We start from the raw sequence: 22,813 nt of genomic DNA, 5'->3' as shown, positions 1-22,813 counted from the left end.
AGGCCGAGGCAAAGAAGCAGTCATGAAAGCAACAATATCAGGGAGCTAGACGGGACAGACTGGATTTGTCTTCAGTGTGGAAGAGATGGATACTCTCGAATTGGCCTTCTCAGCCACACTGGAGGCTGTTCCAAGTCCTCCATACATAGCACATTCCCATCGTCTCTCGAGACTGAAGGATAACTACAGTAGCACTCTAGCACATGATTGACATGTGCTGGGCATATCCATGATTTTGCCACCTCCGTCCCTCTTCCTTTCCTTTCCTTTCTCTCTCTCTTTCTCTCTCTGTGCATGCACACATATGGTGTTTATCAACAACATTTGAAAATCCCTCCATAGATTTGGTACCTGAGTGCTCTCTTTTCCCTCTCTTTGGTCTGTTGGAAGCAGTTATTTGTTATTTTGCTATTGATCTGTTTTTATTGTTTCTACAGCTAATGTCTGAGAGTGAGTTATTGAGAGTGTCAGTGATAGAGAAAGGAGTGGACTATCTGGGGAACTTTTAGCTATTCTCTTCTGTGCACCTCTATATATCTACTGTGTAGCACAAGGAATTTTAGCAGAAATTCAAAACGGTGCAACATCCCCATCTCTGAATATGGAGCCACATACAATCTGCTTGTGAACATCCAGAAACCTCAATGCTTAAATCACAATTCTCCCAACATGACACACACAAAAATTGTTTCACAGATGAGTACAGCTGAAAATGCATATGAATGTCTGTGCCCTTAAGTTAAAAGGTTATAAATCTAATGAAGTCACATATTTAAGTTAGAAGAAAAATCACAGCATATCTGCATAAAGGGGATTAAATTTTGCAGAGAGAAATTGGTATATCACATTCTCTTTCTCAACACAGAATTTTCAAAGTCACTTTGCGCAGATAAAACACCTGGAGCTGAGACCACAGAATTCTCCAGTGGCTCTTTCCCTCAGTTTCAATTTTCTGTACCCCTCTGACTGACCCTTTTATCATATATCAGAGATTGGGAATGCAAGAATGGCTTGCTTCCATTGGATAATTGATCTTGTAAACAATTTCTGATGAAGCAATAGTCTCTTAATTGTATTGTTGATGTTAATAGGTTTAGGAGGATGGTGCCTCTCTGAATGATTAGATGTAGGAAAAACATCATAAAAATAATGGCTTGGGCTCCATCCACAACTCTGTTGTCTTTTTTTTTTTTTTTTGTATAATGGTTCATTCAAGGGTCACTTTAAGAGGGAGGGCTACACTGCTGTCAGAGGCAAAACCTGGAGTGGAGTCCTGCAGAACAGAGATCTGCGTTGGAATGAATGAGCTCACCAAAGTAGGCATTTCCTAACACAGTGATCCTCAACCTTGGGCCTCCAGATGTTCTTGGACTACAGCTCCCAGAAGCCTTCCCCACTCCCTCTGCTAGCCAGGATTTCTGGGAGTTGAAGTCCAAGAACATCTGGAGGCCCAAGGTTGGGGACCACTGTCCTAACAGGCATGGAACATCCATTTTATCCATCCTGTCTTCTGTCCTAACAGAAGACATACAAGAGGGAAAAACAAAGACCATCTGGACTAGAAGGAGGCAAGTGCAGAGAAGAATTTGGTGAACTCACCCTTCTCCATTCCAATCCTTGAGATGTTCCTCAAATCCTTGGTTGTCTTTTGCTCATATCGCATGCAGTTTGTGATATGCACTTTGGATTCACTGCCCTACATTCTTTCTATCTGTCTTCCTCTTTGGGTCCAGGAACTTCCCTCACATTTCCTCATGCAAATGCTTCCACCCCACTGATTCTGAAATTCTTCCAACCTGGGAAGCTGGTTCAGTAGAAATGTACACGGGCAGCTTTTATGGAAGAGGCATCTCCTGCCTGCTCCTTATTTTACCTGTTGAAATGGGGGGGGGGGGAGAGAGAGAAACTTGTTTAACCCTTCGCTAGCAATATCCCTCCTGACGCCGAATCTTGGTTGGGATTTCTTCTTCCATGGGGAACCATTGGCCACAGGTCCAGTTTGGTTTTCTAGTGATACATCTTTTCAGTGGGGTTGTGTCACAAAAAGGTGACTACTAGATCTTTTGTGTCCTGAGAAGAACAATAAAGGACCTCACAAGACATATAAATAAATGCAAATTGAACATATTTTATTACCTGTTGATCACAATTCTAATGAATGGGGTTTCATGCATTCAATACTTTCACAACTCATATATACTCACCAAAGAGAGAATTATTGATTTGCATTGTCCAAGTTCCAAAGAAAGTAGTTGGTTCCAAAAGCCTTTGGTCTCAGCAGACAAATTATGGTTGCCCAGACCCCTCCTTTTATATTCTTTTTGGGCAGGTTGCTAGCTGAGCATGTGTATTAGGTACTTCTTTGTTTTTTTCCTAGATAAATTGTCCTATCGCCTATTGTGGAGTTTGGAATGCCTTTAGTTGCACTTAGTGGGTCTTCCATCATTAGTGGATAGGCATGGAATCAGCTTGCTCTGGGAGGATACCTTTACCAGGGTCTTATTAATCCCTGATTTTGCTCTACTCCCTCAATTAGCAGCAGATGGTTTTTGTCAACTTGCTAAAAGTGTATTTCAAAAAGTTCACAGCTGAAGAGTTGAATTTCTCACAATGAGGGCTTATAGCCAGAAATGTAAAGCCTCATAGTTCCTCTGGTCTAGCTGGTCTCCATCTTTGAGCCCTTGCTTTCTCTCTGGTTCGTCATCTTATTCCAGGCCAAACATGCACACACCTTACATATGTTCAAGGGCATAACTAACTATCCCTATAAGTTTTCCCTTTGGAGTAGCCACCCAGTAGGAGAAAGGTCTATGGGTCTATGTTCTCTTTTGTATTATTTTGTTCCTGTAACAATGGCTGCAAACTGAACCCTACTGCTTACCTTGAATACATGAAATTCCCACCAGAATCAGAAAACACTACATAGCTCATTCAATGCATGCTTTCTGTGCATGAAGATTGTAAATAGAAGATACATCACTGTCTCTCAACTTGTATGCATACACTGGTACACTTCATTTTCCTCTGAAGCTCCTCTGATGAAGTACATATATGTGACATGCTTTGGAGACCCTGTTCATTTCATAGATTCTATTCTGGATCTGGGCCACTGTCTCACTGTAGAGCTGTGTCATCAGCATATTGAGGACATGAAACCCCACACCCCTTGATGACCTGACCCAGTGGTGTCATATAGATATATTTAGCAGCATTGGGAAGGTAATCAAGCCCTGCGGAGCCCCACAATTGAGATTCCATGAAGCTGATACACTCTCCCCAAGCTGTACTTTGTGAGGATGGTCCTCCAAGAAGGATCCGAGCCAGGCAAGACCAGACCACCAATTCCCATCTCAGAGAGCCTCCCCAGGAGGATACTGTGGTGGACGGTATCAAAAGCAGTTGAGATATCGAGAAGGACAAACAGAGACATTTTGCTCTTGTCGGCCTCCCTCAGCAGGTCATCAAACAGGGCAACCACTACTGCTTCTATACTGTGGTGTGGCCTGAAGCCCTACTGAAATGGATCTAGGGCATTGGTTTCATCCAAAAGGGCCTGGAGCTGGTTAGCCACCACCCTCTCTACCACTTTGCTGAGGAAAGAAACATTGACGATCAACAGCGATCAAACACTTTGTCCACCATATCTAGCATCACAGGCTGAAAGACATAGAGTCTCATCGGGCAAGGCAGAGTGTTGGATGTCTCTCCTTGATCTACTGTATTTAAAAAAAGGAGAAAGATCCCAGCGGATGGTCTCCACTTTTAGATTTTTGAAATGCTGCAAATCGGTCAGATGAAATACTAGTAAGAGGCCTGTCACCGAGACCAATTCTGGATAGATTGAGAACTATACGGAGAAGTTCTGCCTGCTGATTTGAAGCTTCACTTATGCAGACAGCAAAGTAAGCTTGTCACCCCTCACCCTGCTAAGGTAAAAGTTAGTCGTGAAACAGCTTTATGATTATAATCCATTGGGTTTCACCTCAACCTGCACTCTAGCCTTCTCCTACTTTGCTTCATAGCTCGCAGCTGCTGGTTAAACCAGGGTGCTGAACGAGCTCTGCAATGGAAAGGGCGTTTAGGAGCGATCGTGTCAACAGCCCTGGTAGTGGTGGCAAGCCAGCCATCAACCAAAGCCTCAATAGGAGCGCTAGTCAGATCAGCCGGAATCCCTCTCATAGAGTCCTGGAATCCTACAAGATCCAGTAGCATTCAATGGCGGACCATTAAAATAGGTCTTTGCTCTCTGTGGGGAGGGAGAGCCACTGAGAGGTTACATTTCATTAGGTGGTGATCTGACCATGACAAGGGAACTGACACCATCAGACCACACTCACTCCGCTTGGTGGAGAACACCAGGTCTAGCCTGTGACCACCCACGTGGGTGAGGCCATTAACATATTGGGACATGTCCAAGGAAGCCATGGTTTCCAAGAACTCAAGAGCCAGATCAGAAACCTCAGTCTCCGCATGATTGTTGAAATCACCCAAGGCCAGAATCCTCAGAGATTCCAACAGTGCCATAGAGACAAGTCCACCAGCTCCGGTAAGGAAATGGCTGGGTCGAAGGAAGTGCAGTAACTGAGCAAGATCCCAATACCCTCCCTGGCCCCAATCAACACATGTAGGGCCTCAAGACCTGGTGTCACTACCGCAGAGCGCCTAACAACCTCTAGTGTGTTTTTGTAGACAATGGTTACTACCCCCACCCTCCAGTCTACCCTGGTGTTGGACTGCATAACCTGTAGGGCAGCCAAGAATCAAGGGAACACCCCCTTCCCCACCCATCCAAGTTTCAGTTATGCATGCCAGGTCTGCATCCTCCTCCAGAATAAGGTCTTGGATAATGTGGGATTTGTTAGATACAGACCTGACGTCCAACAACACTAGATTTAGAGTGGAGAGACAGCTGATCTGACTACCTCGAGACTGATGGTTGGTCACAGTGCCAGAACAGTGAACAGCCTTCAAACATGTGTTCACCGTTCTTCTGCGACAAGTAGGAACTGTGCCAACGCCATGCCTCCCTCTACCTGTAATCACTCGGCTGTTCAGAGGACCCCCGCTGGGGGGGCAGGCCTTCAACCCCATGTCAAGAAGAAGAAGAAGAAGAAGAAGAAGAAGAAGAAGAAAAAGAAGAAGAAAAGAGAACCAGAAAAATTGCAAATTAAAAAAAAGACAATAATAATCAGATTAACAAAATTAATTAAACCATAACATAAGAAAATGCATGTAAATTAGCCAATTTAAACAATTTTTAAAGGACTTTAAAAATAAAAAATAATAAAATAAAAGACAGAAGACTCTACACCCAGACTACCTCCCCGGTCATATCCAATGACATGGTGTAATTGCAACATGGTGTAATTCTTTGTACCATGGGGTTATGGAAACTCTAATAACTGTTTTCTTAATTCTTCCCATTCTTCTTACGCTCGCCTTTGCCTTGCTGACTGAACTGTCAACCGGGCACATCACAATGCTGCAAGCTTATTAAAAACTACCCAGAAAATATGTTATTAGTTTAAAGCAGCAGAAGAAAAGCATAATTTTGATCATGTGCATACCCTGCTGGTGGCGGTGGTGGTTGTTTTTAAAGAACGCTATATGCAGAACGAGTTTGAATTATATCATTATCGATGTTCTGCAGGGCTATAATTATATTTTTCCCACAAAGGTCAATTTTAAACATCAATTTGTACTGTGTGTACTGCTTGATCAGGTTTTATCAAAATAAACAGTCCTTTCTCTCTCTTTAAAAAAAATCTTCCATTGTCTGAAAGTCAAAACTGGTAGGCGGGGAAGAATAAAACAATATTTCAGCTTTCTTTGTCATTAATGTGCCTTTCCATTGCAAGACATTTTCCCCAGTATATCTATCAGATTTTAGATTAGGCATAAATGATAACCTTTCCAGTTTTTTCTCTCTTAATATTTTGATTTTTTCCCCGTCATATTAACCTGCAACACCTGTTATATAGTTTGAATCTCAGTACATGTCCCACAAACACAGATGCTTTGAAGATATATATACACACACAAAATGATATGACAGGGAAGGAAAGAAATACTACTGCACATAGTTAAAGTACATTACTCAGGTATCTGGGTTCATTGGCTGGTACAACCAGAAGAATGGGCGTTACGAACTCTGAATTCATTCCACGTGATTTCCATTACATCAGAGGATCTTGCTTTAGAAAAGGCCAAAAGCATGAATCTTTTCAACACCTGCTCCTGATCCCACTTCAGCAATGATGCTGCAGAGGTGAAATCTATGGAGTTGGCCCCTAGTGCATAGTGGCTGAAATCCTGTTATGCAGTTACAGAAACAGCATAACTCTTGGGAGTGTTTTGAGTTTTTTTGAAAAATCTGTACATATGACTAGTTGCAACTGAGTCCCACAACTCAACGTGCAACACATTAGGTCTACGGAGATTTCTTGACTTACGTCAATTCGCCTCTAAATGTGACTCTGACTGTGTAAGCTGCACCAACTGAATTCTGGCCATCATTGGCTTCTCTGAATGTGAGCAAGGTGGGAAATGGATGCGGAAATCTCTCAATCTTGAGTTAATTGTGTATGCATTTCTTGTCCCTTGATCATGCCTTTGCATTACTCCTTCAAGATCCTAGATATTCCTCCCATCCAACTGCTCACCGGGGTGACCCTGCTTAGCTTCCAAAATGAAAAGACTGTGTATTCAGGGTGGCACACTAGAAGTCATGTTTGTTAATCAACTGAGCCATTTGGACTAACAAATTAATGGCATTTTACAATGTAGCCTGCTCATGGAATAAAAAGCAACATTTGTCACCCCTTCTCCACCAGATTTGCTAAAGATTACACTACCAATTCTTGCTAACAAAATAACGTCTCTCTCTGTGTATGCATGTGTAATTTATTGGTCTATGACAAGTTGGCTGAGATGGAGCATCTGGTTGTTCAATGAAGTCTTAGCTTTTTACCTAATTTTCCAGCTGGCTTGACATGGAAATATAAATCTAAACTTGATAAATGCCAACCACTGTTCCTGCATCGCAGAAATTAATTTCCAAACTCTATTGTAAGTCCATGCAGCAATCACAGTTGAAGGCAAGGAGTGAGCATCATTTTGGTTTGTCGATCTGCTGGCAATAAACAGCTATCACCTCTATCTCTTTTCTGGGCAGGAATTCATTTGAGGCATATGCAAATATGTGAGGTTGTTAAAGTAACTGATTGCAGAAAAATGTAATCAGGAAAAAGGTGTTAGCTCCTGTGCCCATGATATAATTTAGTCCAGATGAATTGTAACTAACCTTCCTTCCTTCCTTCCTTCCTTCCTTCCTTCCTTCCTTCCTTCCTTCCTTCCTTCCTTCCTTCCTTCCTTCCTTCCTTCCTTCCTTCCTTCCTTCCTTCCTTCCTTCCTTCCTTCCTTCCTTCCTTCCTTCCTTCCTTCCTTCCTTCTGAAGTGACATCCCAAAATTTTGTTTATAATCAATACAATAGGAACCCCCATCCACTAGATCGGCATCCACGGATTCACTTATCTGCTACCAGAAAATATTAGATTAATAAAACTGTATAAATACGCATTTATATATACATATTTCCGTGATGTATTTACAGAACTAGCCACTAGCGGGAGCCAGAGAAAGTGCTGTGCATTTTATTTATTTATTTAATGTATTTATTATTTATAATTAATACTCTGATAGGCTAACAATAATAGGTAAGTGCAATATACTAAAATAAAAATAACAGTTAGAATAGCACTACTTCCACATTTTTTTTTGGCCCAAGTAGGGAAGGGGGCTTAGAACCAAACCCCTGTGGATACCATATGGTCCTGCTCTACTTGCAGCCATCTGAATGGCTCCTCTTTCGTCAGATGTTCAAAGTACTTTCTACTTAGAATGTGGAAAACATGTCATATTTGTGGTGGTATTGATTGAGATGAGCATCACAGCATGGCAAGACAATTTTGCCCAGAATCTCCATGCCCCACCAAAGGTCTTATCTTACTACTGAAGTCACAAGCACTCACCCCCATGTTTTCACAATTTGTGCAAAATACCTACACACAAAACTTGTGCTGTTTCCCATTTTGAAGCAAAGCAGGCCCATAACAATGGTCTGATGGATAATGAAGCCCATCCAAGTCTGTGGATTTTTAATAGTGTTCACCCATTATTGTACATCAATGAGTCAAAGAGCTAAATTCCTTGTGCTGATGAGTTTTGTCTGTCTTGATATAATAAAACATGCTAGGGACATTTTATGCAAGTTACAGAGAGCAGAGTTTGTTTGTGGCAGGGGGAAGTCTTCAAATCACTTTGCTTGGGAGACAGTGTATCTCATGGTCCTTAAATCTCTTGAGGATCGTCTTATACACGGAAGTAAGCTGAGGAGATTAAAAAAACAAGTGGAGGGGAAAGCTGGAATAAAAGCGATTCTGCAGCACTTTGATCCCTTTCTCCCTACACTTGCTAAGTCCTACTTAGATTTCTTACTTCTGGATTAAAAAAGTGGTGGTGGGCGTCTTATACATGGAAAAATACAGTACTTAGTGTTTATTGCCTCCTTAAGAAATACAGCCTCTGCAAAGAGACAGTAACTACAGGACTGGTTAATTGTTAAGAAAGATGCAAACACCCTATCTAAAGCTTGAAAGTCTTCAGTAGGGTAGGAGCCATCCTAGTTTGAGGGCAATTTCCACAATGGCCACAATTTCCTCATTGGGCAGTGGTTAAAACTGCTGTACTGCAGCCAAAACTGTGCTCACGACTTGGGATTTAATCCCAGGTAGCCGGCTCAAGGTTGACTCAGCATTCTATCCTTCTGAGGTTGGTAAAATGAGTACCCAGCTTGTTGGGGGTGCGGGAAGCCAACATGTAGCCTACATAATTAACTTGTAAACCACCTACAGAGTGCTTGAAGCACAACGAGGCAGTATATCAGACACACACTTGTTTTGTTTTTTTGTGCACACACATATCGTGAATGGAAAACATCTATTTGCCAGTTCTGGAAATCTAACAAGAGTAGCAGAAAAATTATCATAGTCTTTACAGATAAGGCAATTGCCCCCTTACCCCGGAATAACAACACAAGACAAGTATTACGGGATAAACATGGGCCACACTTTATTAAATTATCATTCTTGTCCTCTGTAAAAGGGAGGTCCCACCATACTGTAGAATCAGGTTTAACCACAGAGGTCTCAATGGACCTCTTACATAATAAATGGGCAAATCCCTATCCCCTAGTTTGCACAGTTATGAAGACAGTGAGAACCCAGCCAGCCCAAATTTGACCACCCCTGGACCTCAAGCCACCTTCGACTTGTTGACTGTGGGTCCAGGTGTGTCCCCAGCACATCTTTCCCGCCAAGCACTGTAATCGCACGATCCGCAGCGCTGGAAGACCAGATGAGCTATACATTACCTGTGATTGCAAGGGGACTCAACGAAACCTGCTCTATCCACACTACCCGCCTGTGTGACTGAATATTTCCACCTCTCAAAATGCCATCGCACCTGCTCCATTGTGGGATAGGTAAAAAAATCCCCTATCCAAAAGCCAATCGGGATACGGGTCAAAAATTCCTATCTGGCCCCCAAAGGAGACCAGATAAACTCACATTAGAAAATAGGGCGGGCGTGTCGATTGCCAGCAAGGAAGAGGATGGACGAAGGGGGGAACACCAATTAAATAGCTCGCTCGTTCCCCCCTCCCCTCCAGAAATGCTCCAGAGAGACTCCAAGTGTCTCGCATTATCCCGTGAAGGAGGCAAAGGGTCCCGCACTGCCAGAGGTAAGCTCAACAGTGGATCCAGCAAACCTTTTCCAATTCTCGATCCTTGAGTTTGAGAACAAGACAAACAAGGATTTACTTTCCTAGTACACATTGTTAAAGGAGGTCTACACTACATACTGTGTACTATACTTATTTACACTGCAGGTGTCTCTTGTGGCAAGGATATAGCAGGTATCGGCCTCTAAAGACATACTAGGAAAGGTCTCATTTGTGTCCTGGGGGGTAAGAATGACCTAGAGCATCATGAAACCTTTGCAATGACTTCAAGAAAAACCTTTTTGTGGTCTTGAAAAGTCAGGCATGGAGTTTGTGTGAAGTTCACTCACTTCTCATATCCAGAGACTCTGGAGAGGGACGCGATCCCTGAAAAATGCCATCTGAACCTTAGAGAATGCCATCTTTAGCCTCAAGGAGCAAAGAGATGGGCCATGTGGGGACAATGAGTTACCACACACACGGTCCAGAACTCACGGATGGACTCTAGCTTATCAACAAGGTCTCTACTTATAATACAACCTTCATGGAGAGGACAAGTTCAAAGAATCCTAGACTGGTAGATTTCTAGAGGTGGAGAGGACCTCAAAGGTTACTGAGTCCAACACCCTTCCTAAGCAGGAAATCTCCAGCTAAAGTATCCATCAGAGGTGGTCATCTAACCACTGTTTAAAACCTTTCACAGAAGGAGATTCCACCACTTTCCGAAGCTGTCCGTCTCACTCTCAAACAGCCTTTACAGTCAAGATCTTCTTGCTAATGCTTACACAAAGCTTCCTTTCTTGTAATTTGAAATCGCCACTTTGCACCCTACCTTCTGGAGCAACAGAAATTCATGATATACAGGTGAGACCTCAGACCCAGCACCACAAGTAGACATCTTAGGGCAGCTGCCCTGGCACTCCCATGCCAGATGACTTTGTCTGAGATAATGTACGTGTTTTTGTGCATGTATGTGTGTGTTCTGTACTCTTACTCAACACGAACAAAATGCTTGTGCTCATTTTCTTGGATTTCACCTCCAGTGTTGGAAACAGACCCAATAAATTCCGCCGGTGTGGGTTTTGAGGCTTTGCACGATTGCCATGAAACCTATTTTCTGTGACCTCCTTTTTTAATTACCAAAGCAATCAGCTTCTCTTTACCCCTGGTAGATATTTTACAGTTGACATACTTAACCTCTAGACCTTCTCGTTCCCACAAAATCAACTTTTCACATTAGAATATGGAATTACAATAAATATGAGGACTAATTGGCTTGAAAGAATGCATTAGGACCATAGCACTGGGTCATTAATCGGTGACTGAGTTTTTCGAAATGCAAAATGTACTTGGCTGGTGCTTCTAACCATGTATGAATAATAAACAGAACAGTGTTTTGGTGCAGAGCTGTGAGGGGTGAGGAAGAGACCTATCGTGCACTTACAGAGCCAACTCCTAATGAATATATCAACAATTTAAAAGCTTGGAAATGTTTTTGTTTTAATTGCAATTTTATTTTTTGCTTCAAGATAATGTCTGCAATGTTGACACAGCACTGGTAGTGCTGGGCTTACCCAGTCTGAATGCTCCTTTTTATGTTATTTTCACTAACCTTTGTGCAAAATGAACTTGTTTCTTTGATTTGGGATGAGTCCAGCTAAGATCAGATGTTGCGGGGGTTGTTGTATGTCTGTGTTTTTAATTGGTCCTTCTTCAGGTGAATGGATTAAAGTGACTTCTCCAGTCTGGAAACAGCTCCTCAGTGGTCTCGAGCAGGGCAGAAAATAATTCTGTTTGATTCAACAGTCTCGGAGAAAAGTTAGCTGTGGTTGTTTCACGATGTACCTCTCCTGAAAAATTCACACATTAGGGCTTTTACAACCTTGCATGCTGCCTCTAGTAGGTGTGATTGGGAGGGCTTTTACAACCTTGCATGCTGCCTCTAGTAGGTGTGATTGGGAGGCTTTTTCCAACCTTGCATGCTGTCTCTAGTAGGCGTGATTGGGAAGGCTTTTACAACCTTGGATGCTGCCTCTAGTAGGTGTGATTGGGAGGGCTTTTACAACCTTGCATGCTGCCTCTAGTAGGCGTGATTGGGAGGGCTTTTACAACCTTGCATGCTGCCTCTAGTAGGCGTGATTGGGAGGGCTTTTACAACGTTGCATGCTGCCTCTAGTAGGCGTGATTGGGAGGGCTTTTACAACGTTGCATGCTGCCTCTAGTAGGTGTGATTGGGAGGGACTTTTCTGAACTGGGGTGAATGTCAATTAGAGACTGACAATCATAGGCAAGGGATGAGAGGACCTGTCTCTCCACATGGCTATTGAGTGGCCAGCTGAGCAGGAAAAGAGCTGAGCTCTGAGCATCATTGGAAGAATGAGAAGGACCAGTGCCATGGCAGGATGCATGAGCGGATGGTCTGGTCGGCTGCAATGAGGATATTCATATTTGTACACGAATACGAATATCCCCATCTCTATTGTCAATCTATCTAGCACTATTAAAGGTTCCCTCTTGCCTCTGAATTCAAAGAGAGCCCCACCTCTCTGCTCAGTGTTTCCTCCCCCCCTTGAGTCTGTTGAGCCCTATGGCTGCAAACTTTGACATGCTTTGTCTTTTTGCTATTTGTCAGTTCGCTGTTTGATCTGTTAGCAACTGATCACAGTTTGCTTTTTGGTCACAACAGTAAGTAAAGAAAGTGTCTTTTATTATTTCCGCTATTCATGTCTCAGAGTGAGTTATTGAGACTGTAAGTTCCAGTTCATGAGAAGTGGGATAAACATGAAGCGATTCTACTCCGTGAATCCCTGTAGTTCTGCACAGCTAGAGGAATTCAAGCAGAATTTCAAAAACTCTACAATAAGGGAAGCCCGGAGATTGTTTCACATACAGTAAATAAAAGGCACACAGAAGAATGTTCACATATTCAAAAATGTGGACCACTAAAACATGAATGATTTTTTTTGGGGGAAAAAACACCTCCATCAATGAGGAAAAGTTGTGTTATTCAGGTAAAAAGTGCATGCAGGAAAAATGCATAAAAACCGCACATGCATTTCAATGCAGGAAGAAAGCATAGTCTTGCAATGTGACCAGAAAGAAGACTGGCAGGGGAGAAGACCAATGAAATCAAAATTGAGAGGTTGCCACTGCTTCCGTTTTAGGTAAAAAGGTTTCACAGAACAGCCACCTAAGACAGCCTGTCTGCCCCTCTCCCTCTCTCTTATTGCATACCTGCATCTATAAAAGCGTTCCCGCAGAGACCACCTTTCTCCCGATACAGTAGGAGCCCCTTATCTGTGGGATCAGTATCCGTTGATTCACTTATTCTTGGTATGAAATATTAAAAATAAACTCCCGGAAACAGACATTCTAAAGATGACGTTACTAGAAATGGCCACTAGAGGGAACCGGAGACCATGCTATATACAACATTCGCTACAAAAATGACATTCAATATAATCCACATTTTTCAGCAACCATGGAGGAGACATGGAACTGATCCATTGTGGATATAGGAGACCTACTATAATGGCACTTAAAATAGCTGCACTCAGCAAGTAGTAAACATTTGCCTGAATAAAAACCTGGTGGACAGAGAACTTGGGGATGAGGAAGGGCTAGTTTTACAGGCATAGAGCCTGGAGTGATAGCCATTAGGAATGAAATGTCCATTTTGCATGTAAACTGTGTGTCTGGGCCTTTTCTAATATATACACTCTAACAAACCAACCCACCCAACTCAAGGTGTTTTTAGAGAGGGAGTATCCTGGAATGCATTTCTTCTTTACCTGAGGTCTAGAGGAGTACCACGTGTTCTACCACCTTTTTCTGCTCCATCCTTATATCATACCTGAATCAGGATCCTTCAGGCCTGGGAAACATCTGTAGTCCAGATGTTCCAGACTACAAGTTCCATCAGCCCCAGCAAGCACAGGCACAAGTGAAGGATTGTGGGAATTTGGCCTAAAGCATCTGGAAGGCATTAACTTGCTTAGCCAACTTATGGCTTTTCCTTCCATGGAAATGAATGATCTCTGTTTCTGAATAAAGGTGTATCAGATCCGAATATTTAATATTCAGGCTTAGGCAATGAATAAAGGGGCCAATGGGATTTGGACTTGAGGAGACAAAAACGATCTTCTGCTCCTTTATCTTTCTTGGAAATCTGTTCTTTGTACGAACTAATGAGATCATCAGAGCCTCGTGTGTGCCACCAGCACCATACAAAAGGAATAAATAGCAGCAATAAGTGTGCTGGCTTTTGATGAAAAATGGAAAGCCGATGGACGGATAGGTTCCTTTCAACAAAGAACTATGTTCTTATTACCTGTGCTTGTATGGAACACAGCACTGACACTGGATGATGCATAAAAATTATTAATAAGCGGCATTAACATCACCCCGCTGGCTTGTTTTAAAATTCAGTCATTGGGACTTTAAGATTTTTCTCCTCCATACTTTCTACAGCGCCATGAATAACCCAGGACGCTTGGTGAGTAGCACATTCTCCAGTTGTCCCTAAATCTTATTTATTGAGTTGTATGGGAAATGTACAGTAATATAATCATATAAAGACAATGGCAGTGCTCAAGTGATTGTAGCTGAGACAGGAATGTGACTTTTGCCCAGGCACGCAGCTCTTTCCCTTCTTCCCTTCTGAATAAACCATCATTAAACTCAGCACAGAGATGGTGAAATGTATTATTTTGGACTCCTCTTCCCAGGAGGCATGCTGGTTGGAGAATTCAGAGAGAGTGAGCCCTCAAAAGGAACTTTTCTAGACACTGCTCAGAAGTCTCCGGTTAATTGTAGTTTCCTGATGCATTTCAACCAAAAAACTACAAGTAACGGGTTTCACCAAAACCAGGATTGTGGGCCAAGGTCATGCCTGGATTCTCAGTTTTTGTTTGAGCTAAAATGGGAAGCCATGGTTAATTGAAGCATCCCTGCCATATTGGATCCTGACATGTTGCAACACATCGAGAAGGCAAGAAGGGAATGGACAATGCAAGGAAGGACATAGAAGGTTGACAGATTTCTCATCCATCTCTTGGCTAATGAGCCCAAAACATGTCTGTTCGAAGCTGGCCAAATAGCTCAGGCCTCTGGTTGAGGAGTTTGATTCTTCGCTGTGCGTTTCAGGAGAAAAAACAGCCTGTGTAGCTTTCGGCAAGCCGCTGACTCCCAGGGCACTTTCAGAAGAAGGTAATTCTTTCTTTCTTTCTTTCTTTCTTTCTTTCTTTCTTTCTTTCTTTCTTTCTTTCTTTCTTTCTTTCTTTCTTTCTTTCTTTCTTTCTGTCTGTCTGTCTGTCTGTCTGTCTGTCTGTCTGTCTGTCTGTCTGTCTGTCTCTGTCTGTCTGTCTGTCTGTCTATCTATCTATCTATCTATCTATCTATCTATCTATCTATCTATCTATCTATCTATCTATCTATCTATCTATCTATCTATCTATCTATCTATCTAATTTATTTATATCCTGCCCATCTAGACTGAAGTCTACTCTGGGCAGCTAACAACACTCAAGAATAATAAAGAATAAAACAACAACATTAATACAATTGAAAATAACAAATAAATTAGATATTAACAGAAGGAAAGGCTTGCCTAAAGAGCCAGGTCTTGAGTTGGCTCTTAAAAACACCCAGCGAGGGAGCCAGACAAATTTCTGGGGGGAGATTGTTCCAGAGGTGAAGGGCCACTGCCGAGAAGGCCCACTTTCTTGTTCTTTCTCTTCGGGCCTCCCTCAGCCGCCCATCTTGACAAAAGTGAGTGATTCGAGTAGAATCTAGGTGTATAGATCCATGGGAAACCACTGATGAGTAGCACTCGGTATGTAGAAAACCTTGGAAATGGTTGCCTTAAGTCAGAACTGACTTGATGACACACAATGATGATGATGTCTGCTCAAACAGCGAATGGCTTGGAGATTATTCATCTGGACACACCACATCTGCATGGAATCTCCACAGGTATCTGTGTGGAAATGGTTGACCATTTTTCGATTGTGTTCTTAGTGTAAATTTCCACATGTCCACTCCTGAAGAAAGATGAGGGCTCCTCCTCAACTGACTTGGTTCATTCTCACTTGGTAAATGAGACTATGCAAACACGCATATGCATGCACACACACGAACTGTGCACATTTCTGATACTGATTTTTGCACGTCGCCATATGAAACAGAAAATATGGTAACTGTTGTATTGTTGCATGAATCAGCAAAAAAAGTCTCCTCCATCCATTCATCACTGGAGGAAGTTTTGTATCTTTGTGATCAATCAGCATGTCTTTTTGTACTTCCTGCGTATGCCTGTGTGCCCATGTACAAGTTTAGCTCCACAAAGAGAAGAAGGACATCGGTTTTGCACACAGCCGGAATTTCCTTCAGACAGGAGCGCTTACATATACACACACACAACTTCTTTTTTTTAAAAAGGTATCTCACTTTTGAGTTGGAGATAAGAACTCACAAGTGGTTTGAGGAATCCCTGAGATGTTCTCTCACCATGTTGAGATGGCCAATCCCACCCAGAAGCTCAGCAACCTTGAGACGCCTTCGCATCCTTGAAGAAGACACAAAATATCAGTTGGATATAATGAGGAACATTCATATTTTATTGGAAGGATCTGCAGTGAATAATGATTCAGGCTTCATAGGCATAACATCTCAGGTACCTTTCGTCTAACAAAGGATTGTTACTGTGACAAACCCAGACCTACTGGGATCTGCCACACGTTAACTAAGCTGCCACCAACCATTCCCTGTAAGAAGTCACACAGACCAGGGATGGATTTTTAACCAATAAAAGAATAAGGTTTATTTAAATACAACACACAGGGAAAATAAAAATGATCAGGTGAATAAGATAAAGTAACGTGGCTTATTCTCATTCATACATGCATACAGTTTGGTTCACACAGAACCCTTAACTTGAAGCACAGACCCTGAACCTATCAGTTCTGGCTAACCCACAGACACCTGAACCTATCAGGTTGGTACTCTGACACACAGAAGTACCCTGTCTGACACACAGACTCCCACAACAGCTTCTTCTTCCCAGCTGCTGCTTCGTCACATCCCAGTGTCTCTCAGCATCTCCTCTCTCACCACACAGGCATCACATATTTATACAGTACAGCCCCTCCTCCTGATGTCCCGCCTTCCACTCCCCATAGGATGGAACTTTCCCTCCAAACCCATGACAGACAGGTAACATCAGTGCTGTATGTAACACCTCCCCTCTTTATAAGTTGTTTTGTAGGGGGAAAGCTAACGTGCTTTTCACCAAAAAACAACCTGAATAAAATACACAACAACAGTTATACAATAACATATTATACTTACTTATCCTTACACTCTAAGTTAACCATAGCAATTATGCATTTACACATTTACCATATACATTACATTAATTTACCTTTATTCATACAAACCAAATTCAGAAAAACAGGTACATTTAACCTTTGTGTCATCAATATATACACATAGTCCATGTTTCTTTCGCCGTCTTCATTCTTCAGGTCTTCTTGATAAGGCGTCAGCAACACAGTTCACTGACCCTCTGACCACCTTCACTTCAAAGTCATAGTCCTGTAGGTTTAAAGCCCACCTCATAAGTTTGCTATTGTGGGTTTTCATTGTCTTTAACCATTGCAATGGTGAATGGTCAGTACACAGAATAAAATGTCTTCCCCAGATGTAAGGCTTGGCCTTCTGGATCGCGTAGACTATGGCCAAACACTCCTTCTCCACGGTTGCCAAATGTCTCTCACCTTTTTGAAGTTTCCTACTCAGGTAGGACACTGGATGCTGGTCACCATTCTCATCCTCCTGGCACAGAACTGCTCCTACGCCGCTGTTAGACGCATCGGTGTAGATGATGAACTCCCGGTCGAAGTCTGGAGCACGCAGCACAGGATAGTTGATTAACGCCTCCTTCAACCTCTGGAACGCCGCCTCACAGTCGCTGGTCCACGGGATGCGGTCATCAGCCTTCTTCCTCGTCAGATCGGTCAGCGGAGCCGCAATCTCGCTTAAACCTCGGGATGAACTTTCTGTAGTAGCCCACCAACCCAAGAAATGATTTGACCTTTTTCTTGGTGTTGGGTCTAGGCCAATCACGAACAGCTTCTATTTTGGCCTCCAGGGGTTTTATCATTCCTCCCCCTACCATGTGACCCAAGTATTTTATTTCTGGGCTACCCAGCTGACACTTGCTGGCCTTTACTGTTAGCCCTGCTGCACTTAACCTCTGCAGCACTAACTCCAGGTGTAACAGGTGATCTTCCCAGGTATTACTGAAGATCCCTATGTCGTCAATGTAGGCCACTGTAAAGTCACTGAGCCCTGCCAAGGTCTGGTCCATCAGCCTTTGGAATGTGGCTGGTGCATTTCTGAGACCAAAGCTCAGGACTCGAAACTCATAGAGACCAAAAGGGCTGCAAAAGGCAGTCTTTTCTTGATCCCTGGGATCAATTCTTAATTGCCAATATCCCTTTACCAGGTCCAATGATGAGATGAACCGACAACCCCCTATGGTTTCAATCAGGTTGTCTAGCCTGGGCATTGGGTAGGCATCAGGAGTGGTTACACGGTTTAGTTTCCTGTAATCGACACAAAACCTAATGCTCCCATCAGGCTTGTCCACAAGGACTATCGGAGAGGACCAAGGACTAGAAGAGGGGACGATTATGTTCTCCCTCAGCATCTCGTCCAGCTCCTTCCGCACCTTGTCCCTATAGGGTCCCGTTACTCGGTATGGGGATACTGCCTGCGGGGGTGCATCCCCTGTGTGGAGCCGATGCATCACTCCCTTCACTATCCCCGGCTTGTTGGAAAACACCTGTTGATATTTACTAAGCAGCATTTTTAGTTCTTGCTGCTGGTCTTGGGTGAGTGCAGGACTGATCTTTACCTCCTCTGGGTTGTATTTTACTTCCCCTCTACCCTCCCAGAAGGGTAATTCCGCTTCCTCACTCTCAGCTGCTTTTATCGCGAATAAAACCCTCTGTTCCCCTCTGTAGTAGGGTTTTAGGGCATTCACATGAACCACCCTCCTTGCTTGGTTCTCCTCCTGCTCTATTAGGTAGTTCAGGTCTGACATCTTGGAAATGACCCTATATGGTCCTGCCCATTTGAGCTGCAGTTTGTTCTCTCTGCAGGGCCTAAGCCAAAGCACTTCCTCCCCTGGGTCAAAGTGCCTCTCTCTAGCTTTGTGGTCATACCATGTTTTCTGTCTGACCTTCTGAGCTTGCAGGTTTTCTGCTGCCAGCCCTAGATTTCTCCTTAGGTCATTCATCAAGGTGTCTATGTAAGTCACAACGTCTTGTGGGTCATCCTGGGTGATCTGCTCCCAATTTTGTTTGATCAAATCAAGGGGCCCTTTCACCCCTAAGTGTGCAGCAGACATGTCAGAGTGACCCCTTTGTAAGATCATGGGGCGATACTTTTCAGGTACCACCAGCTGACTTCTGATCCCATCTCCCCCTTTTGAGATATTCCTCAGGGTTTCTCTATATAAAATCCCCTTTTTCTCCAGAAATCTCACTGGGGTTTCAGATGTTAGCTGGGCGTCAGTCACCTGTTCAAAACACTTTTGGAGAGTGGCGTCTGCCTTTTGCTCCTGTCCAAATCTGCTGTCTGTGGTTAAGGTTTCCACCACAGCTTCTGAACTCCCCTCTGCTTCCGTCTCTGGCTCATCATTACCCCCCTGAACTGTCCCTGTGGTGGCTTGTGAGCGTGTAATCACTAGCACCCGTTTCACATGTTCAGCCAGGTCATTTCCCACGAGCACGGCTGCTGGCAGAGTCGATGAAATTGCTAGCCGCCAAACCCCCCTCCAGCCTTGAAAGTTGACAGGTACCTCTGCTACTGGCAGAGAGATTACCTGCCCCTCAATCCCTGCCACCTTCATGCTCTCATTTGGGATTATTAACTCCCTAGGAATAATATCTGGATGGCACAGGGTTACCTGGGAACAAGTGTCCCGCAGCCCCCTATACTGACGGTCAAGTATTCCTACGTCCACCCCTGCTGTCTCAAACAACTGAGAATCTGTTTTTATCAGCAAGCAGCGCTTTACCTCCATAAGAGGACCATTTTCCTCAGCCTGATCAGCAGCGGTAGCTGTTCCAGACTGAGTAGCCATGGCAACAGGCTCCCTCAGTGAGACTGAGCCTTGCTCTTTCTGGACACAGAACACAGCTTTTGGCTTGGTCCCACTAGAATTCTGAGGCACCATTCCTTTTAGCTGCTTTAATTTCTCACACTCTGAGATTAGATGGCCTTTTCCCTGACAGAAATAACATTTTCTGGTGTATTTTGATTCTCTCTCATCTTGTTTTGATTTTCCCTCCAAAATCTGAGGTCTTAGTTTCATGTCTGAGGGCTTCCCTTCACCATGGGCCCCTCCCCCTTGCTGGCTTTTCCCTGGTCCCTGAGAGTACTTGCCGTAGGTTTCTTTGGGTTTACCTACAGATTTCCCCTCACCCAAGGGCTTTCTTATTTGCGAAATAAAATCTGCGATCTCGGCTGCTTCTACCACAGATTTTGGTTTCCTTTCCCTCACCTGGAATTTCAATTCCCCATGCAGGACTGAATAGAACTGTTCCAGCGCTATCAAATCTTTAAGCTGTTGAAAGTTCTCTGTCCCCTCCTGCGATAGCCATTTCTCAAGCAGCCTCACCAATTGGGCCCCCACTTGGGTAAAAGTCTGTTCTGGTTTCTTGGTGAGGGACCTAAATCTTTGTCTCAGCTGCTCTGCATTTATCCCATGTCTGGCAAACACCAGTTTTTTAAACTCTGCAAAATCTTTCATCAGTTCCTCAGGCATCTCGGCATAAACCTCAGCCAGGCTACCACTGATTAAAGATCGCATGATGGTCATCTTCTCAGTTTCCCTCACTGAGAAGTCCACAAACGCTCTTTCCACTAAGGAAAAGAACACCTCAGGACAATCTCCCTTGTGGTACACAGGGAATTTCTTCAGGTCAGCTTTAGACAGTTGGCCTCCCTCAGAATCCCTATTATTATTATTGTTCTGGTTCATCAGTTCCAATCTTCTTAACTCAAACGCCATCCGTTCTTTTTCCAGAGCAATTTTCTCTCTCTCTAATCTTTCTTCTCTCTCCCTTTCCTCCATTTCAAATTGCCTCATCCTCAGTTCATGCTGTTGGACTATGAGCAATTTTCTGAGTTCTGGGTTCTGCTCTCCTGTGCTGTCACCTTGCACTGAGCCAAATTCATCCTCAGAACCTTGGTCAACCTGGGGGTCTTTCACTTCACCCATTTCTGCCATTTGGCTTCGAGTCAAGGGCATAATCCCCCCTCAGAACAGGCTGCTTTAAAAAGTCAAGCCTCAAAATAAAACGACCACCTTTTTTTTTTTTTTTTCTTGCCTCAGAACCAGCCTTCTAGAGCTTGCTGCTGTTCCTTCAGCACTAAACTTGCAACAGTTGCGAGCCAGAGCCTACCCCCCTCTGCTAGGCCTCTCAGCAGGCAGGCTAAATCACTGCTACTTTACACAGTTTTGCCTCAGCTTTTTTCCCGCCAAAACAAGTTGCCTCAGAGCACCCTAATCTAGTCTTCCCACTTGGCACGTTCTTCCACTAGCGCACCTCCCCCTGAGGTACACCTAGAAGATTACCTACGCGCCTCAGATTGTCCCTGACTAGACCCCCCTTGCTCTGGGCACACTTGCCAAGGCTTTGCTGGACCACTGGACAACTGGACCAGTCGTATCCCACACGCTGGACACCAATCAATGTGACAAACCCAGACCTACTGGGATCTGCCACACGTTAACTAAGCTGCCACCAACCATTCCCTGTAAGAAGTCACACAGACCAGGGATGGATTTTTAACCAATAAAAGAATAAGGTTTATTTAAATACAACACACAGGGAAAATAAAAATGATCAGGTGAATAAGATAAAGTAACGTGGCTTATTCTCATTCATACATGCATACAGTTTGGTTCACACAGAACCCTTAACTTGAAGCACAGACCCTGAACCTATCAGTTCTGGCTAACCCACAGACACCTGAACCTATCAGGTTGGTACTCTGACACACAGAAGTACCCTGTCTGACACACAGACTCCCACAACAGCTTCTTCTTCCCAGCTGCTGCTTCGTCACATCCCAGTGTCTCTCAGCATCTCCTCTCTCACCACACAGGCATCACATATTTATACAGTACAGCCCCTCCTCCTGATGTCCCGCCTTCCACTCCCCATAGGATGGAACTTTCCCTCCAAACCCATGACAGACAGGTAACATCAGTGCTGTATGTAACAGTTACACCTTTAGGTGAACAGTAATCCACCTTACAGGTATGTAAACCATAGCATTCAACCATTTCTCCGTTTCCAATGGTTTCTTTTTGAAACTCTGGGTTTGATCAGTTACGATTGGGAGTGTTACAGGGATGGGTTTGTTCAAGGAGGTGGGGCAAGGAAGCCAGGGCAGTGCCTCTGAATAGGCACCCACTGGGGGCAAGGGCACTGAATAGTGGAACACCAGTTGGGTCGTTGGCCAAACTGGCATGAACCACTGAACTGGCAGGCAGTTCATGTCCATCTCTAAGACATGTTGAAACAGTCTGTCAATTACTCTTGGAAGCCCTGCAAGAAAATTCATGTACAGGATCAGAAGGAGACAAAGAGACAAGCATTCTGCTAAGTGAACCCATAGGTAAAGCACAGGAGCACCAGCTGATTGCTCAAAAGGATGTTACCCTGTTTCCCCAAAAATAAGACCTAACCTGAAAATAAGCCCTAGTATGATTTTTCAGGATGCTCGTAATATTAGCCCTACCCCAGAAATAAGCCCTAAGTGAAACCCCATCCTCCACCCTAGTGCAGCAACCAGAAGATGACATGACTGTAAAATAAAACATCCCCTGAAAATAAGCCCTAATGCATTTTTTTGGAGCAAAAATTAATATAAGACCCTGTCTTATTTTCGGGAAAACATGGTAACAACCCATTCAGTACTTGTACTTTTAAAAAGTTTCTGCAATAAGCAGTAGG

The 22,813-nt window shown here is 43.6% G+C and overlaps 1 long non-coding RNA gene across 1 annotated transcript in view; it reads right to left on the bottom strand.

Annotated features, from left to right (window-relative positions):
• Positions 1-1,443: 1,443 nt before the first annotated feature.
• LOC140706418 (uncharacterized) overlaps positions 1,444-22,813 on the bottom strand; it is a 63,710-nt gene continuing 42,340 nt past the window's right edge. Inside the window, exon 4 of the long non-coding RNA XR_012086061.2 lies at positions 1,444-1,873. This is a non-coding gene — a long non-coding RNA (uncharacterized LOC140706418). The remainder of the gene's footprint in view (positions 1,874-22,813) is intronic.

This window comes from Pogona vitticeps, chromosome 4, assembly GCF_051106095.1.
Source record: "Pogona vitticeps strain Pit_001003342236 chromosome 4, PviZW2.1, whole genome shotgun sequence".
NCBI classification, from domain to species: Eukaryota; Metazoa; Chordata; class Lepidosauria; order Squamata; family Agamidae; genus Pogona; species Pogona vitticeps.
This window is presented reverse-complemented; position numbering and strand designations above follow the sequence as displayed.